The sequence below is a fragment of the Sarcophilus harrisii genome, chromosome 2 (genome assembly GCF_902635505.1).
Source record: "Sarcophilus harrisii chromosome 2, mSarHar1.11, whole genome shotgun sequence".
NCBI classification, from domain to species: Eukaryota; Metazoa; Chordata; class Mammalia; order Dasyuromorphia; family Dasyuridae; genus Sarcophilus; species Sarcophilus harrisii.
In genome coordinates this window covers 474,815,476-474,822,035 of record NC_045427.1, presented here as the reverse complement: position 1 = coordinate 474,822,035, position 6,560 = coordinate 474,815,476, and the positions used below count along the sequence as shown (strand labels likewise).

The 6,560-nt window shown below is 39.8% G+C and overlaps 1 non-coding gene across 1 annotated transcript; it reads right to left on the bottom strand.

Moving 5' to 3' along the window:
- Window positions 1-4,967: 4,967 nt before the first annotated feature.
- Window positions 4,968-5,040, bottom strand: TRNAM-CAU. Its single transcript has one exon. It is a non-coding gene; the product is annotated as a tRNA-Met (tRNA).
- Between the last annotated feature and the right edge of the window lie 1,520 nt (window positions 5,041-6,560).

Genomic DNA, 6,560 nt, shown 5'->3' with positions numbered 1-6,560 from the left:
TATGTATTGTGTTTATATAATATATACGGAATAATATAGTAATGAGATGGGAAGAGGGATGAGAAGCTGGGAGAATCAGGAAAGAGCTCATGTTGAAGGCTGTTGCTTGAGCTGAGCTTAAAGGAATGTAGGATATTTTAAGAGGCACTGAAGAGAGATTGCATTTTAGCCATGGAGTTACCCATTGCATGTAATTGAAAGTCTTATGAGTGATACAGTGAATCATGTTGGATCTGCAATTGGGAAGAATTGAGTTAAAATCTAGCTTCAGACCCTTTACTAGCTATTCAGCACAGAACAAGTCACTTAGTCTGTGCCTCAGTTTCCTCATTTGTAAATGTTATTCAGTTATTTTTCAGTTGTGTCTGACCATGATGCCATTTGAGATTTTCTTGGCAAAGATACCACAGTTTTTTCCATTTCCTTCTCCTGCTCATTTTATACATGAGGAGCCAAGACATACAGGGTTAAATGACTTTCCCAGGATTCCACAGTTATAGTGATCATATCTGAATTCAGAAAAAGGAATCTTCCTGGGTCCAAGCTTGGCAATCTATCCATTGTGACACTTAGCTGCTTTCTCATCTGTAAAATGGTGGTAATCATGGTACACACCTTTTAATAGTACTTTGTTAAATACATTCATTTGTGAGCCTATTTTTATCAGGTACTGTATTTTTCTTTGATCTATAACAAACTAATTTTTTTAGGCTTTGGCAAAAAAAAATTTTTTTTTGAGGATGATACTCTGTTTATTGGGTTTTCTTTTTATTATATTATAGCTTTTTGTTTACAAGATACATGCATGAGTAATTTTTCAGCATTGACGATTGCAAAAGCTTTTGTTTCAACTTTTCCCCTCCTTCCCCCATCCCCTCTCCCAGATAGCAAGTTGAACAATACATGCTAAATATGTTGAAGTATAAGTTAAATACAATATATGTATATTGTCCAAACAGTCATTTTGCTGTACAAAAAGAATCGGACTTTGAAATAGTGTACAATTAGCCTGTGAAGGAAATCAAAAGTTCAGGTGGACAAAAATAGAGGGATTGGGAATTCTATGTGGTGGTTCATAGTCATCTCCCAGAGTTCTTTCGCTGGGTGTAGCTGGTTCAATTCATTACTGCTCCATTAGAACTGATTTGGTTCATCTCATTGTTGAAGAGAGCCATGTCCATCAGAATTGATCATCATATAAGGATTGTTGTTGAAGTATATAATAATCTCCTGGTCCTGCTCATTTCACTCAGCATCAGTTCGTGTAAGTCTCTCCGGACCTTTCTGAAATCATCCTGCTGGTCATTTCTTACAGAACAATAATATTCCATAATATTCATATACCACAATTTATTTAGCCATTTTCCAATTGATGGGCATCCACTCAGTTTCCAGTTTCTGGCCACTACAAAGAGGGCTGTTTGGCAAAATGTTATGTGTTCAAAACACCCCAACTATTTCATATGTTTCAGCATATTCATATTTGAACTTTGAATGGCTTTTCAGTTTCCAATTGTATTTCAGTTAGTCAATAAACATTTATTAATCACCTATTATGCTCCAGGCACTGACTAAGTATTCCGGGATAGACATAAGGGCAAAAGAAACTCTGCTCTCCAGGAACTTTCAATCTAATGGGTGAGACAACTAGCAAACAAGTATATGTAAACTATATACAGAATAAATAGGAAGCAATTATAATTAAGAGGAGTTGAGAAAGTCTTCTTGTAAAAAACAGAATTTTAGTGGAGACTTAAAAGAAGCCAAAAGGGCCAGGAGAGCAAAATGAAGAGGAAGAATGTTGCAGACATACCATAGAAAATGACTAGAGTTGATGATGTGTCTTGTTTGTAGAACAACCAGGAAGCCAGTGCCATTGAGTCAAGGAGTACTTTGTGCTTTGGTATCCCAAAAGTGATAGCAAACCACTGGAGTTTATTGAAGGGAGTGGGGCTGAAGAGCCCTGAGCTTTAGGAAAATCACTCTGATGCCTAAATGAAAATTGGATTGGAAAGGGGATAAGACTTGAGGCAGAGCAATCCATTCCCAAACTACTCATATAGTCTAGTCATAAGGGGATAAGGGTGTGTACCAGCGTGATAGCAGATTCCGAGGAGAGAAGGGGAGCATATTCAAGAGATATTGCAAAGGGGAAATTGATATTTTGACAATAGATTGGATATGGGGGTGGGGTGAAAGATAATGAGAAGTCAGAGATGACACCTAGGCTGCAAACCTGATAGATTAGGAGGTTGGTGATATTCTCAACAGTAATCACTAAGTGAAGTTGTACAAAGGGAAAAGAAAAGAGTGCCCAGGACAGAACCTTATGGACATGTAGGTTAGAGGGTGTTATCTGGAGTAAGAGTTAACAAAAAGAAATTCTGAAGAAATGGTCTGATGGGTGGGTACCAGGAGAGAATGGTGTCATCAAAATCTAATGAGGAGAGTATCAAGGAAAAATGGGGGATCAACAATGTCAAAGGATGCAGAAAGATCAAGAAAAATGAGAATTGAGAAAAGACGCTAGATTTTGCAATTACAAGATCATCAGTAACTTTGGAGAGAGCAGTTTCAGTGGAACACGTAGGTCATAAACCAGATTGCAAAGAATTAAAGAGAATGAGAAGAATCTTTACAACGAATTTGACCACAAAGTCAGAAGCGATATTGGATGGTAGTGAGGATAGAAAGATCAAGTGAGGGTTTTTTGAGGATGGGGGAGACTTGGGAGTGTTTGTAAACAGTAGGAGAGTCAGTAGATTGGATATGATAGATAAGTAATAGAGTTGAGATGACAGAAGGGGAAGTCTATTGGAGGATACCGGATGCAATAGGTAGGTTCATGTGTGTAGTAGAGGGTTTAGCCTTGGTAAAAAGTAAAGCCATCTATTCACATGAGCCAGAAATCTAGAAGGAGATACTGGCAGAAGATAGTTCCAAATTTTTCTCCCTCCCTCTCCCTTCCCTCCTCTCCTAGACAGTAAACAATCCAATGGATAGGTTAAACATGTGCAATTCTTCTAAACATAGTTACATATTCATCATGCTACTCAAGAAAAATCAGATCAAAAGGGGGAAAAACATGAGAGAAAACAAATCAAGCAAACAATAAAAAAGTAAATAGTTCTCTCTCTGGATGCAAATGGCTCTTTCCATCACAAGTTTATGACTTTAATATTTTTATGTAGGATATAATACAATGTTCTCATTTGAGAGAATAAGAAGAGAGGGAGCCATGGAAGGTTTAACAAGAATTGAAAGTTTGTCTGAATGGATGTCCATCAGTTGGAGAATGGTTGAATAAATTGTGGTATATGAAAATTATGGAATATTACTGTTCTGTAAGAAATGACCAACAGGATAATTTCAGAAAGGCCTGGAGAGACTTACATGAACTGATGCTGAGTGAAATGAGCAGGACCAGGAGATCATTATATACTTCAACAACAATACTATATGATGACCAGTTCTGATGGATCAGGCCATCCTCAGCAACGAGATCAACCAAATCATTTCTAATGGAGCAGTAATGAACTGAACTAGCTATGCCCAGAAAAAGAACTCTGGGAGATGACTAAAAACCATTACATTGAATTCTCAATCCCTATATTTATGCACACCTGCATTTTTGATTTCCTTCACAAGCTAATTGTACAATATTTTCAGAGTCTGATTCTTTTTGTACAGCAAAATAACGTTTTGGTCATGTATACTTATTGTGTATCTAATTTATATTTTAATATATTTAACATCTACTGGTCATCCTGCCATCTAGGGGAGGGGGTGGGGGGGGTAAGAGGTGAAAAATTGGAACAAGAGGTTTGGCAATTGTTAATGCTGTAAAGTTACCCATGTTTATATCCTGTAAATAAAAGGCTATTAAATTAAAAAAAAAAAAAAAAAAAAAGAATTGAAAGTTTGTAAGAGCCACTGTGGAGGATGGGATAATGAACTAATTCAGGAGGTATAATAGGATTGCCTAGCAATAGTGAGAGCCTAGTTGAGATTTATGTAAATTTATAGTAGACCTAGTCAGAATGGTCACATGATTTTCTCGACATTTGTTCAGCAGTTTTGTTATTTTGTTGCCTTTTTGTTTAGGCAGACCAATATTTCAGTGACAGCTAGACAATCAAAGGAGTGTGAGAGAAATATTTAGGATGAAGGGAAATTTGTTGCTTATTTGTTGCCTGTAGAACAAACATCCTAGACAGCACATTTGAAGGTGGTGTTGAGGGTTGAAGGAATAAGAAATCAAGTGGAATAGGGAATGTGATTTGGTTGATCTTCCTGTGTGTGTGCGTGTGTGTGAAGAGAGAGAGAGAGAGAAAGAGAGAGACACAGAGAGAGAGAGAGAGAGAGAGACAGAAACAGAGAGAGACAGAGAGAGAGAGACAGAGAGAAACAGAGACAGACAGAGACAGAGACGCAGAGAGACACACACACACACACACGCAGAGAGAGACAGAGACAGAGAGAGAGACTTTGTAGGAGTGCATTTGCTCTGGGCAAAGAAAAAAGTGGCTGAGCAGGCGAGGAAAGCCCTTCCCCCCTGAACTGTTCGGCTCGGTTCTGCCCAGTCCTTGGAGAGAGGATGAGTGAGCCATGGCGGTCAGGCATCTTGCCTTGAATAAGATTTTTTTTTTTTCTGGAAACCAAAAAAGGTGCAATGATGAATAGCCACCTTTCATTTTGTCTTTAGATTTTCCCCTCCATTCCTTCTTTACAATGGTAGTGACGAAAAGAACTCTCAACCTAGAACTTCTGTCTCACCAGTGAGTGAAATAGGGACTATATAGTAGCCTCGGAGATTAACTTTCTCTAGATAGAGCTGTACAGATAGCCATGTAAGGCCATTTCACTTTGGATCTGTTCTAATGGTTATGAACTTTCCCCTTAAATCAAATCTATAAATGTGCCTTTCCTCCCTAATTTCATGAGACTAGAACAAAAACTAATGCGGATGCCCCGTGTGAGGATCGAACTCACGACCTTCAGATTATGAGACTGACGCGCTACCTACTGCGCTAACGAGGCTCCTTGTTCAATAGTCTCCTAAGCTTCCATAAGTCTCCTTATATCTTGGGATTGTTGCTTTCTTCCCTTTCTTCAGCAGTTTTGAATCTTATTTTTCATTTATTCCCAAATTCTCTCTACTAATCCCATCTACACCCCCACTCCTCGCCGACAATCTGCGGCACCTACCTGAACTCCCACGAGTCCCCAGATTTTCTGCTCCCTCAACCTCAATTTCTTCTTTCTAAACCACGAAAAGCCCTTTCTTTGCCAGAACCCCTGAGAAAGGTGTTCCTCCCCTCCCCCATTATATGGCATTGTACTCTCCCTCCCTCGCTCTCTAAAACCTTTTCTCCCTTCAAGAATACCCCATTTCGTCCACTCACCTAATCTCCTCTCCTCTCTAACTTTCTCATAAACTCCAAACCCCACTTTAGTTCCTTCCCCCTCCCTGGCTTCCTTAGGGCTGTGGTCTGAAGTTTGTTTCTCCTTAACCCTCCACTCCCCCATCCCGGCAGGGACCCGATCTGGTCCAGGTTAGGGGGAAAAGGAGGTTCAGGTCAAACATAAAACTGAAAAATCAAGAAGACCCTTGGGACAGAACTGGAGTCCTCCTGATACAACCTGAGAAGATCTGAAATGCACCACACATCTCCTGAATAACTCCAAAAAACATCAAGCAGAGACATGCCCCCCCCCCCACCCCCCCACCCCCCCACCCCCCCAGGCTAGCTGGGTATGGCTGAAGCCTCAGCAAGAACCACAGAGACTTTTACCTTTCAGACTGTTTGTGGAGTCAGGGTTTGAATCTGAAAAGACTGAACAATGGGCTGGGAGAGATCGTTTACCGTAGGGAGATCCAGCCTTTTATCCCATTATCTGCTTATTCTACCCCACCCCAAATTCTTTCCCTGAAATATTTAATTCAGGGTGGAGCCTCAACAAAACCCCAATACAGGTTGTAGAGGGGCCGCACACTGGACCCGGTCTGTTTATATGGCGGGATAGAGCACAATTTAAATACAGCACCCTCCCTTCTAGTGTATGGTTTTCCTCACTCTAGCCTCTTTGCAGATTACAACTGGGTGCAGTTCTAATCAAAAAAAAAAAAAAAAAAAAAAAAAAAAAAAGACTAGATCCCTAGATCCCCTTCCCCCGCCCAGGCTAATAAAATAAATACGATTGGATGGGGGAGATACTAGCCACCGTCACCCCACCTCCCCCCACATATATTTTAAATAAAATTTCTTTTTCAATTAAGTTGATGAACTCTGTTGTGGTTCAGTCGTTTCAGTCGTGCAAGACTCCTTGTGGGGTTTTCTTGACAGAGATACTGGAGTGGTTTGCCATTTTTTTCTCCAACTCATTTTCCAGATGAGGAAACTGAGGCAAACAAGGTTAAGTGACTTGCCCAGCACAGGACCGATACATGTCTGAGGCCTGATTTGAGCTTTGGTTTTTCTGACTTTAGATTTGGGAGTCTCTTAGCTGGCTGCCCTACTATTATTCAAATTATATTGAATTTAATATAAATGTAGATA